This window comes from Oncorhynchus nerka, linkage group LG23 (genome assembly GCF_034236695.1).
Source record: "Oncorhynchus nerka isolate Pitt River linkage group LG23, Oner_Uvic_2.0, whole genome shotgun sequence".
NCBI lineage: Eukaryota > Metazoa > Chordata > Actinopteri > Salmoniformes > Salmonidae > Oncorhynchus > Oncorhynchus nerka.
Window position 1 is genome coordinate 31,709,360 of NC_088418.1, and position 16,418 is coordinate 31,725,777.

At 41.0% G+C, this 16,418-nt stretch overlaps 1 protein-coding gene across 2 annotated transcripts in view; it reads left to right on the top strand.

Annotated features, from left to right (window-relative positions):
* The first annotated feature begins 468 nt into the window (after positions 1 to 468).
* LOC115106727 (double C2-like domain-containing protein alpha) overlaps positions 469 to 16,418 on the top strand; it is a 79,828-nt gene continuing 63,878 nt past the window's right edge. For both annotated transcript variants that reach the window (XM_029629738.2, XM_029629739.2), the window contains exon 1: positions 469 to 985. The gene's annotated coding sequence lies outside the window, so the exon portion shown is untranslated. The remainder of the gene's footprint in view (positions 986 to 16,418) is intronic.

A 16,418-nucleotide genomic window follows, 5' to 3' on the forward strand; every position in this document is an offset into this window, starting at 1 on the left:
GACATTATTTGTGCTGATCTGTGATGGATGAATAGATTCAGAGAGTGAAGGCCAAAGGATTGGGTTGTGAGAGCCACAGAGAGAAAGGGATAGGGAAGGACGGAAAGAGAGAGAGAGACAGAGAGAGAGGGAAAGACAAGGAGGGAGGGAGTGAGGGGTAACGACAGGAAGACCCGTAAGCAACACCAATTATGACCCTTTACCAAGAGGAGAGAAGGGGAAATAGCATGTCTCCCTGTGTCTATCACTGCCTGAAGTACAATTAGTTTAATTATATGGAGAGAAAGAGTGAGTGTGTGAGAGAGGGAGGGAGAGAGAAAGAGGGGCAGACAGAGAGAGACTGAGGGGTGGGGGCTTTGACTGAGTGTGGGGAGTCGAGAGTGGAGTGTAGAGACAGAGAGACTGGGAGGGGGAGAGGGAGGGGAAGAAACAGACATACTGAGAGGAGAGAGAGACAGAAAGGGAGACTGGGAGACAGTCTGTACTGCATTGCATTGGCACTGGCTTGGAAAGCAAAACAGAACAGAAAAGAGAGAAAAAGGAAGCGAGAGTTTTTCTGGTGATCCTGGAACAACTGCAACACTGCACTGAAGGAGGAGGGAGGGCAAGTGGGAGGAGAGAAAGAGAAGGAGGGAGAGAAAGGAAAGACAGAAATAGTCACACACAGAAGCGCAAAACAGACTGTCAAGGAATATCTGTCAAGGAATAATTTTCCTTCCCGTTGAGTCACTCTATAATCTTCCTCCTCCAGCATGCCTTTGTTCTTCCTCCTCTCCTTCTCTTTTTTAAAAATCTCAACTTGAACTATTCATGCATTAAATTTTGAATGCATCTTTCTCCTCTCCCTGACTCTCACTGTCTCTCTTTCTCCATCTCTCTATCTGTCTTCCTCCCTCCCTTCTCCTCACCACCTGTTAGTCTTGATTCTCTCTTCACCGGTATTTCCAGTTTTACGGGGGAGTTTCACACTCACGCTATAACTAAGGTAAGTCCATACTTTTATCAGTGGATATTGCATTTTCATCTATTTCTAAGCTCTTCTTTTGTGTGATTGCAAATGTTTCTTTTTTTCTCTTGATCTTTCCTTTATTCTATCACTCTGCTTATTTTACTGTCTGCATTCACTCTTTCCCCGTGTTGTCTGTCACATCCCCTCTACTCCTCTTTTTTTCACTATCAGTAGGTCTAATGTGCAGTTTGTCAGTATTAGCTATTTGAGCTGTCAATGTCTCCTCACTCAATGTAGTCGTCAGTGTGTCCGTTCACTTCACGTGACATTTACTCTCAACGATTGTCACCTGTGATTGTCACCTGTGCTACGCTGTGAAAACGAATACAGGAAAAACAATGCGTAGCCAAGTTGCGCACACATGCACCTACGTACAGACACATACACACACTTATACACTTTAAGTTAGATTTATTTAACTATCTCTCTCACTCACACACAACTAGAGACTTGATGCTTTATCTCGCCCTCACACATACAAACACACACAAAAGCACACACACACTGGAAATAATTTGACTCTAATTGACAAGCGCTCACCGTGGTACTAGGAGGCTGAGTGAAACACAGACTATTAGGTTCTAATGAGTAGAGTGCACTGCACAATAATGTCTGTCTCCACAGTATTATTTAAAGGTGAAAAGAGACTGCCGAGGGCCTATTTATGTTCTATGAAAGACTGGAAAGAAAGTAACACAACACAGGTTGGGGGAAAGAAATGCCAAAAAGACTGACAGAGAGATAATTTGAAAGATAAAGACAGGAGGATGCAAGACGAAGGGTTGACGAATAGAGAGCGGAAAAGGGGGTGAGAGGATGAAAAGAGGAAAGTCGCGGAAGCGACCATGCATATGATATGATATGAGTCTCATTCAAGGTGAAAGAGCTAACTGAAGAAGGGAGAGGCAGGGTTGAGTTCGAAGGGGGACTCTTGTTGCTAAGAAGTTTTTCTGAGATGTTCTTGTCTGTCAGGGTGGATAAAGCCCTTTTTATTCAAGTTTGGACCTGAGAACTGTCTGTCCCCATAAGAGAACCCTTTGAAGAACCCTTTTTGGTTCCAGGTACAACCCTTTTGCATTCCATGTAGAACCCTTTCCACAGAGAAAAAAAATATATCCAAGGGTCAAGGTTGGAGAATTACAGTATCTACAAGTCTCTAAATCTACAATTAGATGCCACCTCCATGCCAATAGGCTTTTTGGAAGGGTTGCCAGAAAAAAATCCTTTATTGAGAGCAACCAACAAATGTACACACCTGGAGTTTGCTAAACGGCATTGGCACTTGGATTGGAACCAGTGCTATTGGCCGATGAGAAGAAAATAGAGCTATTTGGTCATGCACACCAGTGGTGGGTTTGGCATCGAAAGAAAGATGCATATACAGAAAATAACCCCACCGCAATGATGGCAATCATCCATTTTTACCACCAGCAAGAAACAATTGGCTGCTAACAGCTGAGAACTTCTAGCTAACTGGCAAGCACGAAAACAGTCAACAACTTCGGGAGTAGAGAGAACCCTATAAATTGGCAGATCGCCCTCTAGTTGCGAAAGTAAGAACCGCCGAAAATGCGGAGTCAAGGAAGAGAATAATTATTCTGTAAAGGAAACATATATACAGTACCAGTCAAAAGTTTGGACACACCTACTCATTCAAGGGTTTTTCTTTATTTTTACTATGTTCTACATTGAAGAATAATAGTAAAGACATCAAAACTATGAAATATCACATATAGAATCATGTAGTAAAAAAAAGTGTCAAAAAAGTGTCCAAATATACTTTAGATTTTTCAAAGGAGCCACCCTTTGCTTTGATGACAGCTTTGCACACTTTTGGCATCCTCTCAACCAGATTCACCTGGAATACTTTAACAACAGTCTTGAAGGAGTTCCCACATATGCTGAGCACTTGTTGACTGCTTTTCCTTCACTCTGCGGTCCAACTCATCCCAAATCATCTCAATTTGTTTGAGGTCGGGTGATTGTAGAGGCCACGTCACCTGATACAGCACTCCATCACTCTCCTTCTTGGTCAAATAGCCCTTACATAGCCTGGAGGTGTATTGGGTCATTGTCCTGTTGAAAAACAAATGATAGTCCCACTAAGCGCAAACCAGATGGGATGGCATATTGCTGCAGAATGCTGTGATAGCCATGCTGGTTAAGTATGCCTTGAATTACTACATATTCCATGGCTTCACTATTATTCTACAATGTAGAAAATAATACAAATAAAGAAAAACCCTGGAATGAGTAGGTGTGTCCTAACTTGACTGGTACCGTTTATATTCTTTTAGGCACTCTAAGACAGACAAAGAAACCTGAGACAGTGTGTAAATGATAACACAGGGTGGGAAATTAAGAAATGGATTAAAATGCTTGAAGTGAATGCTGGAATTAAACAACAAACTATGCAAATGGAAAAAAGCAGTGTACATAAAGGAAATAGACACCTGGCTCAAATAGAAGTCTCTCTCTAATAAAGAGCCTGTTTAATTGAAGTTTTACAGTATTTATTTTACAGTTATAAGGAAGGCAGTCTCGCGTTGCCATATCTCCAAAATCAGGTAATTGTCATGCCTCCCTTGGAGGTTTGGAGATTTTTGCATTGCAAAAACAGTTTGAAAGATCCACTGGGGACAATATTTCGATTGGATGTTACATTTCAAGTACCCTCCCCCAACACGCCCATTGAAAGGGGTGTTATGTTCGTCACTAATTTCCAACTGGGTAGGGCACATTTTGTAGAAAGTCTCTCTCCGGGAAGATGTCAATTTAGATTTACAACCTGAATTTTTCTCAGTTCAACATACTGTAAATATATATACATGTCTGGCAGACATATCAGTGTGGATGACGGATCACCACCTCAAGCTGAACCTCGGCAAGACGGAGCTGCTCTTCCTCCCGGGGAAGGACTGCCCGTTCCATGATCTCGCCATCACGGTTGACAACTCCATTGTGTCCTCCTCCCAGAGCGCTAAGAACCTTGGCGTGATCCTGGACAACACCCTGTCGTTCTCAACTATAACATCAAGGCGGTGGCCCGTTCTTGTAGGTTCATGCTCTACAACATCCGCAGAGTACGACCCTGCCTCACACAGGAAGCAGCGCAGGTCCTAATCCAGGCACTTGTCATCTCCCGTCTGGATTACTGCAACTCGCTGTTGGCTGGGCTCCCTGCCTGTGCCATAAAACCCCTACAACTCATCCAGAACGCCGCAGCCCGTCTGGTGTTCAACCTTCCCAAGTTCTCTCACGTCACCCCGCTCCTCCGCTCTCTCCCACTGGCTTCCAGTTGAAGCTCGCATCCGCTACAAGACCATGGTGCTTGCCTACGGAGCTGTGAGGGGAACGGCACCTCAGTACCTCCAGGCTCTGATCAGGCCCTACACCCAAACAAGGGCACTGCGTTCATCCACCTCTGGCCTGCTCGCCTCCCTACCACTGAGGAAGTACAGTTCCCGCGCAGCCCAGTCAAAACTGTTCGCTGCTCTGGCCCCCCAATGGTGGAACAAACTCCCTCACGACGCCAGGACAGCGGAGTCAATCACCACCTTCCGGAGACACCTGAAACCCCACCTCTTTCAGGAATACCTAGGATAGGATAAAGTAATCCTTCTCACCCTCCCCCCCCTTAAAAGATTTAGATGCACTATTGTAAAGTGGCTGTTCCACTGGATGTCTTAAGGTGAATGCACCAATTTGTAAGTCGCTCTGGATAAGAGCGTCTGCTAAATGACTTAAATGTAAATGTAATATATATTTTTTAAATGTATTACGGTAAAACGTCAATTAAACTCTGAGTCTCAAATAGCTGCCTTTCCCTTTTAATAGCTGGGCAACAGCACACATGTCAGCAAATAAACAAATGCCTGTTTTAAATAAATGCCCGGGCTAAATTAATTGTTTACAAGGTTATCATGAATTACCATGAATTGTTTTCAAGGTTTAACGTTTGATTTTTTTGTACATGAAATAATTCCATAATGACTTGAAAAAATTATGGTAATCATCCATTTTTATCGCCAGTAAAAAAACTGCTAGCCATTGGCTGCTGACAGCTGAATACTGCTAACATGGCCCCAGATGAGTCAACTGATCGATGTCCCCCTAGATATGATGTGCATCAATATAATAGTCTTATCTCCAGCTGTTGTGACTCTTATGCATTAATGGATATTTGGAGAGTTCAGAACCCAGATGTCAAGCAATTTGCTTGGTTCAAATCCAATGGTCCCAGTAAATCAATAACTAATGATTGGCTCAGTCGGAAGTTTACATATACCTTAGCCAAATACATTTAAACTCAGTTTTTCACAATTCCTGACATTTAATCCTAATAAAATGTCCCTGTCTTAGGGCAGTTAGGATCACCACTTTATTTTAAGAATGTGAAATGTCAGAATAATAGTAGATAGAATGATTTATTTCAGATTTGATTTATTTCATCACATTCCCAGTGGGTCAGAAGTTTACATACACTCAATTAGTATTTGGTAGCATTGCCTTTAAAATCTTGAACTTGGATCAAACGTTTCGGGTAGCCTTCCACAAGCTTCCCGCAATAAGTTGGGGGAATTTGGCCCATTCCTCCTGACAGAGCTGGTGTAACTGAATCAGGTTTGTAGTCCTCCTTGCTCGCATAAGCTTTTTCAGTTCTGCCCACAAATTTTCTATAGGATTGAGGTCAGGGCTTTGTGATGGCCACTCCAATACCTTGACTTTCTGGTCCTTAAGCCATTTTGCAACAACTTTGGGAGTATGGTTGGGGTCATTGTCAATTTGGAAGACCTATTTGCAACCAAGCTTTAACTTCCTGACTGATGTCTTGAGATGATGCTTCAATATGTCCACATAATTTTCCATCCTCATGCTGCCATCTATTTTGTAAAGTGCACCAGTCTCTCCTGCAGCAAATCACCTCCACAACATGATGCTGCCACCCCCGTGCTTCACGGTTGGGAAGATGATATTCGGCTTGCAAGCCTCCCCTTTTCCCTCCAAACATTACGATGGTCATTATGGCCAAATAGTTATATGTTTGTTTCATCAGACCAGAGGACATTTCTCCAAAAAGTATGACATTTGTCCCCATGTGCAGTTGCAAACCGTAGTCTGGGTTTTTAATTGTGGTTTTGGAGCAGTGGCTTCTTCATTGCTGAGCGGCCTTTCAGGTTATGTCGATATAGGACTTGTTTAAATGTGGATATAGATACTTTTGCACCCGTTTCCTCCAGCATCTTCACAAGGTCCTTTTGCTGTTGTTCTGGGATTGATTTGCACTTTTCGCACGAAAGTACGTTCATCTCTAGGAGACGGAACGCGTCTCCTTCCTGAGCGGTATGACGGCTGCGTGGTCCCATGGTGTTTATACTTGTGTACTATTGTTTCTACAGATGAGCGTGGTACTTTCAGGTGTTTGGAAATTGCTCCCAAGGATTAACCAGACTTGTGGAGGTCTACAATTGTTTTTCTGAGGTATTGGCTGATTTATTTTGATTTTCCCATGATATCAAGCAAAGAGGCACTGAGTTTGAAGGTAAGCATTGAAATACATCCACAGGTACACCTCCAATTGACTCAAATGATGTCAATTAGCCTATCAGAAGCTTCTAAAGCCATGACATAATTTTCTGCAATTTTCCAAGCTGTTTAAAGGCACAGTCAACTTAGTGTATGTAAACTTCTGACCCACTGGAATTGTGATACAGTGAATTATAAGTGAAATAATCTGTCTGTAAACAATTGTTGGAAACATTTATTGTGTCAATCACAAAGTAGATGTCCTAACTAACTTGCCAAAACTATAGTTTGTTAACAATAAATTTGTGGAGTAGTTGAAAAACGAGTTTCATTGACTCCAACTTAAGTGTATGTAAACTTCAGACTTCAACTGTATGTCTGTAACACTTCCATTTCAGCTTCCCCTCCCACTGTGCCATATCTCTAGGTATTTAAAACCTACGATCCATAACTCTGTTAATAAGTGTTATTGGAAATGTACGCTGATCTTCTTAAGGATGAATCTTACTGGAAAGAGAAGAAATAGGATTGACCATTTTTTAAACAGCACTGAGTTAAGCATGTACAGAAGTAAATGGGAATATCTCAAATTTAAGATCTGTGAATTTTCCATTTCTTTTACTAAAAAAGTTTTTTGATTCGGAAAGTATTTAGAACACTTGACTTTTTCTACATTTTGTTACATTACAGCCTTACTCTTAAATTGATTTAAAAACAAAATTCTCATCAATCTTCACACAGTACCCCATAAAGACAAAGCAAAAACAGGTTTTTAGAAGAAAGAAAAAGATCACATTTACATAAGTATTCAGACCATGTACTCAGTACTTTGTTGAAGCAACTTTGGCAGTGATTACAGCCTTGAGTTTCTTGGGTATGACGCTACAAGCTTGGCACACCTATACTTGGGGAGTTTCTCCCTTTCTTCACTGCAGATCCTCTCAAGCTCTGTCAGGTTGGCTGGGGGGTGTCGCTGCTGCAAAGCTATTTTCAGGTCTCTCCAGTGATGTTCGATATAATTCAAGTCCGGGCACTGGCTGGGCCACTCAAGGATATTCAGAGACTTGTCCCGAAACCACTCGTGCATTGTCTTGGCTGTGTGCTTAGGGTCGTTGTCCTGTTGGAAGGTGAACCTTCACCCCAGTCTGAGGTCCTGAGCGCTCTGTAGCAGATTTTCTCCAAGGGTCTCTCTTTACTTTGTTCAGTTCATCTTTCCTTCGATCCTGATGCTGCCACCACCATGTTTTAACTTCTTGGTGACAGGGGGGCAGTATTGAGTAGCTTGGATGAATAAGGTGCCCAGAGTAAACTGCCTGTTACTCTGTCCCAGATGCTAATGTATGCATATTATTAGTAGTATTAGTAATATTTTGTACAGTTTTGGAAACTTTAGAGTGTTTTCTATCCTAAGCTGTCAATTATATGCATATTCTAGCATCTTGTCCTGACAAAATATCCTGTTTACTACGGGAACGTTTTTTTTCCAAAAATGAAAATACTGCCCCCTAGTCACAACAGGTTTTAAGAGTCTACTCATGTACCCGTGGGTCAATCTAAGTAAAAAAATGTTTTTGCATGGGCAACAATCCACCACATTCGTCTGACTGCCTTCCGTAGCATCAGAACCGTTTGGGCTAAAAACGAATGTGACCCCACCTTGGAAAGGGGACACTCTCATGAACAGAACGTGTTCTCCGTTTTGCTCTACGACCTCACTAGTGTCACGGAATGTGTCAGAGGGTAGCCCATACAAATAAATGGAAGTATGGAGGTAGTTATATGCCAACAAAAATAAGGGGTTAAATGTGTGTAATATATACAGTGTATTCAGACCCCTTCCCTGTTCCCACATTGTTATGTTACAGCCTTATTCTAAAATAGATTAAACATTTGTTTTTCTCATCAATCTACACACAATACCCCAAAAGGACAAAGTGAAAACAGGTTTTGAGATGGTATTGAGTATGCCACCTAAGTCACTGGCCTCATCAATAAATGCAGCGACGACGTCGTCCCCACAGTGCATATCCAAACCAGAAGCCATGGATTACAGGCAACATCCGCACCGAGCTAAAGGCTAGAGCTGCCTCTTTCAAGGAGCGGGACACTAATCTGGGCGCCTATAAGAAATCCCGCTATGCCCTCAGACGTTCCATCAAACAAAGTGTCAATACAGGACTAAGTTTGAATCCTACTAAGCCTATTCTCCCTCAGGAGACTGAAAAGATTTGGAATGGGTCGTCAGATCCTCAAAAAGTTCTACAGCTGCACCATCGAGAGCATCCTGACCAGTTGCATCACTGCCTGGTATGGCAACTGTTTCCAACCACAACGCACTGCAGAGGGTAGTGCGTACGGCCCAGTACATCACTGGGGCCAAGCTTCCTGCCATCCAGGACCTCTATACCAGGCGGTGTCAGAAGAAAGCCCTAGAAATAGTCAGACTCCAGCCACCCTAGTCATAGACTGTTCTCTCTGCTACCGCACGCCAAGCAGTGCCAGTGCGCCAAGTCTAGGTCCCAAAGGCTTCTTAACAGATTCTACCCTCAAGCCATAAGACTCCTGAACAGCTAATCAAATGGCTAACCAGACAATTTGCATTGTCCCCCCCCCCCTTTTACACTGCTGCCACTCTTGGTTTATTATCTATACATAGTCAACTCTACCTACATGTATGTACATACAACCTCAATTACCTCGACTAACCTGTGCCCCTGCACATTGACTCTGTACTAGTACCCCCTGTATAACCAATCTATTTTTATTTTACTGCTGCTCTTTAACGATTTGTTACTTTTATTTAAACATTTTTACTTATCTATTTGTTACTGAACAATTATTTTTCTTACAACTGCATTGTTGGTTAAGGGTTTGTAAATAAGCGTTTCACTGTAAGGTCTACACCTGTTGTATTCAGCGCATGTGACAAATACATTTTTTTTCTTGTGTTTCTTGGCCCAAGCAAGTCTCTTCTTCTTATTGGTGTCCTTAAGTAGTGGTTTCTTTGCAGCAATTCGACCATGAAGGCCTGATTCACATAGTCTCCTCTGAACTGTAGATGTTGAGATGTGTCGGTTACTTGAACTCTGTGAAGCATTAATTTGGACTGCAATTTATTTGGCTGGCAACTCTAATAAACTTATCCTCTGCAGCAGAGGTAACTCTGGGTCTTCCTTTCCTGTGACGGTCCTCATGATAGCCAGTTTCATCATAGCTTGATGGTGATGGTTTTTGTGACTGCACTTGAAGAAACTTTCAACGTTCTTGAAATGTTCTTCATTGACTGACCTTCATGTCTTAAAGTAATGATGGACTGTCGTTTTTCTCTTTGCTTATTTGAGCTGTTCTTGCCATAATATAGACTTGGTATTTTACCAAATATAACTATTTTCTGTATACCACCCCTACCTTGTCACAACACAACTGACTGTCTCAAACACATTAAGAGGGAAAGAAATTCAACTAATTAATTTTTAACAGGGCACACCTGTTAATTGAAAAACATTCCAGGTGACTACCTCAGGAAACTGGTTGAGAGAATGCCAAGAGTGTGCAAGAGCTGTCATCAAGTCAAAGGGTGGCTACTTTGAAGAATTTCAAATATATAATATATATTTGATTTGTTTAACACTTTTTGGCATTTCTTCATGATTCCACATGTTATTTCATAGTTTTGATGTCTTCACTATTATTCTACAATGTAGAAAATAGTAAAAATAAAGAAAAACCTTTGAATGAGTAGGTGTGTCCTAACTTTTGACTGTTACTGTATATTTCTTGAGCTTTCTTATATCTCCTAGATATAGGTCAGACACTTCAAAACCTTATTACTTATGATACATTGTATGACTGTATTTTTTGTAATTTATGAACGTGTTACTCAATGCGTTTCTATGGGCTATAGTAGTAAAGGCCAAATTCAATATTTTATTAAATCATTTTTATATATATACATTTTTGATAGTAAGGATCCGCCCTTTTTTTTCAATTTTTGCCTAAAATAACATACCCAAATCTAACTGCTTGTAACTCAGGCCCTGGAGCAAGGCTATGCATATTCTTGGTACCATTTGAAAGGAAACACTTTTAAGTTTGTGGAAATGTGAAAGGGATGTAAGAGAATATAACACAATAGATCTGGTAAAAGATATTGTATTTTTTTGTAACATCATCTTTGAAGTGCAAGAGAAAGGCCATAATGTATTTTCCAGCCCAGGTGCAATTTATGTTTTGGCCACAAGATGGCAGCAGTGTATGTGCAAATTGTTATATAAATCCAATGAAGCATTGCATTTCTGTTCAAAATGTTGTATCAAGACTGCCCAAATGTGCCTAATTTGTTTATTAATAACATTTCATGTTCAAAATTGTGCACTCTCCTCAAACAATAGCATGGTATTATTTCACTGTTATAGTCACTGTAAATTGGACAGTTACAGTTAGATTAACAAGAATTTAAGCTTTCTGCCAATATCAGATAGGTCAATATCCTGGGAAATGTTCTTGTTACTTACAACCTCATGCTAGTCGCATTAGCCTACGTTAGCTCAACCGTCCCTTGGAAGGGACACCGATCCCGAAGAAGTTGAAGTGGGCCTAAAATTATAAATCAAATAGTTAAATAATCCATCCATCTTTAAACAATTCTATATATTAGCTTAGACCACCCCCCACCACCCAAAGGTCAACACTGTTATGGTCAAACTTTTATAGCAATTTTTCTTAATTGAATCTTTTAAAATGGGAAAACATGCTTCTTAAGAAGTTGAGCGTGCTCTTTATGGCAGAATGTAAAAATGTTCTGAAATAAATTATCTTTGTCAAAATTACACTATCCAAAAGCCACTCTATTTGTGGAAGGACACAGTTGTTGCAACTGCAACAGCTAATGGGGATCCAAATAAACAAATAAATGCATACTTTCTTAAAGGTGTCGTAGGAGGCTATACTTGGGGTTTGAGCAATGGCAGGACATATATAATAATACATATATAATACATTCGAGGTATTAGGCTATGCATCTTCTAGCAGAATGCAAGTACGAGGTGACACTTCCATATGAGTTATGCCTGAGGCAACTAATCTCCAACAGAAGCCATAAGAAAGCCATGATAAGCTTAATTGGTGAGGATATTATGAGGAGGCATAATAAGATTAGTAGCCTCAAAGTCATAATTTATATACCAGCTTATTATAAACTAGTCTGGTCCCAGATCGGTTTGTGCTCTTGCCAACTCCATTGCTCTTATTGTCAAGCCAAACATGTTTGGCATGAGAAGTCCATAAAGAGGTGGTAAGAGAGCAGAATCAGTCTGGCACCCAAGCTACATATTTTTAGAAACTATGAATAAATCATTTATTTGTATAAGCTGTAAGTTACGAGGCTCGGCGACTGGTATATATAAATTATGACTTTGAGGCTACTAATCTTGTACAGCAGCTATAAAAGATCCATGATAAAACCTGACAGGTTAGGATATATGACAATGAATTTGTACTTTGTATGAGCTGTAAGCTTTGAGGCTGGGAGACACATCTGTATAATGTTCTGGAGCTGGTCATGATGTGTAGATGGTGCTGGTTTACGGGTGATTCTTCGGGCTTGTAGGTGACTGACTGATCAACACCCAACAGCTGCCATGGCGCGCGTGCGAGTGTGTGTTTTTGCGAATGTGTGTACCAATTTCCATCTGATCTTGATGTTGTCTGAGAGAGAGTGTGTGTGTGTGTGCTTGTGTGAGTTTTGCTATCTGTGTTTTGCCCGTTTACATCTGATCCTAAGGATGCTTGTGTGAGTGCTTGTGTGCGTACGTGTGTGTGTATGTGCGTGCCAGTGTCCATCTGATCCTGATATTGTTTGAGAGAATGTGTGTGTGTGTGTTGTCATCATGTATTGGCATTGCTTTCAAAGGACTGCTTGCATTACATTTTGAAATGGAACCGAAAATCCTTCATACTCTGATATTTCTGATATCATTGCTTTGTACTGTAGGCTGGACCCAATAGCGGTGTGGTGGTCGAGTTGTTGGCTCTCCTGTCACCACATCAAACCCCCCTACACTATCATGGATGGCGTGTCACAGAAACACAATGTGGATTTACAGAAGCTCCATTTAGAATAATGGCCCCTTTTCTTCAGGTGCTGCAATCCAAGATTTGTCTCTCACTATGCCACGCTATTTAATTGAGTGCTGATGAACTCTGATCTCGGGCTTCCAGCTTCAACACAGAGTCATTCATTCTGCCTTTGTGCTCTGATTTTGTCGGGATGCGTCCCAAATGGCACCCTATTCTCTATGTAGTGCACTGCTTTTGACCAGGGCCCGTGGAACCTAGCTTCCCATGCTTGGGAAACTGGATGTGCACTGACAGTGCTACAACATTTAGTCAATATGGTCGCAGTCTGCCCCAGCCAGCCAACAGAGTCATGTTCAGTAGATGATTCTTATTAAGTCCACATAGTTACTCTTTATTTCATTTGGGTCCTGATTCAGACGCCTTTCCTACGCACATCTTTCCTACCCACTTCTCAGTAGTTGGTATTCAGCCTTATCTTATGCAGGTCCGTAATGGGCTTTGCAGACGTGTTTCCCTTACACATGCTGAATACATATAATTACAACGCTGAAAACCATCCCACTTGCTGGCCAACAGATTTTCTCGTGGAGTTTGCATTCAATAGGGGTTTCAATACATTTACTGTGTCTTAAGCCATCCCTTTAAATACGGTGTTCTTTTCATTTGAATTTTGACAAACTCACAAGAAAACATTGAGAGAATGGGTTCAGAAAATGGGGATCAAGGAAGCCATCTAAATGCAGTTGTAGTCAGAAGTTTACATACACCTTAGCCAAATACATTTAAACTCAGTTTCACAATTCCTGACATTTAATCCTCGTATAAATGCCCAGACGTAGGTCAGTTAGGATCACCACTTTATTTTAAGAATGTGAAATGTCAGAAAAATAGTAGAGAGAATGATTTATTTCAGCTTTTATTTCTTTCATCACATTTCCAATGGGTCAGAAGTTAACATACACTCAATTAGTATTTGGTAGCATTGCCTTTAAATTCATTAACTTGATTCAAATGTTTCGGGTAGCCTTCCACAAGCTTCCCACAATAAGTTGGGTGAATTTTGTCCCATTCCTCCTGACAGAGATGGTGTAACCGAGTCAGGTTTATAGGCCTCCTTGCTCGCACATGCTTTTTCAGTTCTGCCCACAAATGTTCTATAGGACTGAGGTCAGGGCTTTGTGATGGCCACTCTAATACCTTGACTTTGTTGTCTGTAAGCCATTTTGCCACAACTTTGGAAGTATGCTTGGAGTCATTGTCCATTTGGAAGACCCATTTGCGACCAAACTTTAACTTCCTGACTGATGTCTTGAGGAGTTGCTTCAATATGTCCACATAATTTTCCATCCTCATGATGCCATCTATTTTGTGAAGTGCACCAGTCTCTCCTGCAGCAAATCACCTCCACAACATGATGCTGCCACCCCCATGCTTCACGGTTGGGATGGTTTTCTTCGGCTTGCAAGCCTCCCTCTTGTTCTTCCAAACATAATGATGGTCATTATGGCCAAATAGTTCTATTTTTGTTTCATCAGACCAGAGGACATTTCTCCAAAAATGTTTGTCCCCATGTGCAGTTGCAAACCATAGTCATAGTCATACACCTCTGGCCTGCTCGCCTCCCTACCACTGAGGAAGTACAGTTCCCGCGCAGCCCAGTCAAAACTGTTCGCTGCTCTGGCCCCCCAATGGTGGAACAAACTCCCTCACGACGCCAGGACAGCGGAGTCAATCACCACCTTCCGGAGACACCTGAAACCCCACCTCTTTCAGGAATAGGATAAGATAAATAGGATAAATAGGATAAAGTAATCCTTCTCACCCCCCTTAAAAGATTTAGATGCACTATTGTAAAGTGGCTGTTCCACTGGATGTCTTAAGGTGAACGCACCAATTTGTAAGTCGCTCTGGATAAGAGCGTCTGCTAAATGACTTAAATGTAAATGTCTGGCTTTTTTATGGTGGTTTTGGAGCAGTGGCTTCTTCATTGTTGAGCAGCCTTTCAGGTTATGTCGATATAGGACTCGTTTTACTGTGGATATAGATACTTACGTACCTATTTCCTCCAGCATCTTCACAAGGTCCTTTTGCTGTTGTTCTGGGATTGATTTGCACTTTTCGCACCAAAGTACGTTCATCTCTAGGAGATGAGCAGTATGGCGACTGCGTGGTCCCATGGTGTTTATACTTGTGTACTATTGTTTATACAGATGAACGTGGTACCTTCAGGTGTTTGGAAATTGCTCACAATGATTAACCAGACTTGTGGTCTACAATTGTTTTTCTGAGTTCTTGGCTGATTTCTTTTGATTTTCCCATGATGTCAAGCAAAGAGGCACTGAGTTTGAAGGTAGGCCTTGAAGTACATCCACAGATACACATCAAATTGACTCAAATTATGTCAATTAGCCTATCAGAAGCTTCTAAAGCCATGACATCCTTTTCTGGAATCTTCCAAGATTTATAAAGGCACAGTCAACTTAGTGTGTGTAAACTTCTGACCCACTGGAATTGTGATACAGTGAATTATAAGTGAAATAATCTACTTGTGTCATGCACAAAGTAGATGTCCTAACCGACTTGCCAAAACTATAGTTTGTTGACAAGAAATTTGTAGAGTGGTTGAAAAACGAGTTTTACTTCAGTGTATGTACTTCCGACTTCAACTGTTTATGCATATTCGTCTCTGTTTCAGCACCAACTGGTAGACAAAAAAATACTCTGATCTTGTAGATTATTTAGGCAAATTGTAGGGTTAGGTAAGTATGTATGAATCATAAGAACAGTGTTTTGAGTCATCCGGAGATTTACCGTATTCAAATTCGATGCATAAAATATTGGAAGGTGGAAAAAAATGTACAATAGGGGTTGAACAACAGTCCTATAAATCTACCCTAATCCTCACTAATCATGGAACTGTATGGCAACGGTCCAGTCGTTGTGAACTGTGCACTAAGCTCCATAATGATTCAAATAGGCTACATGTCTGTAAGGGTTTTCTGGTGAAAGAGAAGCGGACCAAAAAGCAGCATGGTGGTTATTCATGTTCTTTAATTTATAAAGAAACTACACATGAGATAACTAACAAAAACAACAAACGTGAGAAAACCTAAAACAGCCCTATCTGGTGCAAAACACAGAGACAGGAACAATCACCCACAAACACACAGTGAAACCCAGGCTACCTAAGTATGATTCTCAATCAGAGACAACTAATGACACCTGCCTCTGATTGAGAACCATACTAGGCCGAAAACATAGAAATACCCAAAACCTAGAAAAACAAACATAGACTGCCCACCCAACTCACGCCCTGACCATACTAACTAAATACAAAACACAGGAAATAAAGGTCAGAACGTGACAATGTTTCAAGTTATTGCACAACTTTTGCCTAATATGAAACACTATTGCTAGCGACCATTGGGAACATTTACACAGACGAGGAAAGACAGGTGAATGGAATGGAATAATGCTAAATTTAGGCTACAAATTGAAGGAAAAAAACACTAAAATGACAGTTATAAATTCATGTGGGTATTACTGACAGTGGGTCTCGATAGTGGCTAATATTTAACATTGTAAAAATTGTAGAATAAAATTGAGAAAATTCATCCCTGCAAATGATGAGGGCATCCAATTAAAATTCGGAATAACGGCACAGCTATTTATAGCCTACTTCATTGTTTAAAAGTGGCCGCAATACATGTCATGTTGATATGATTTTCAATTTGCTTCAATTTGACTGATATCACATGCGTCTCTAGGGATCACAAGGAAAATGTATCTAAAACAATTGCTATGT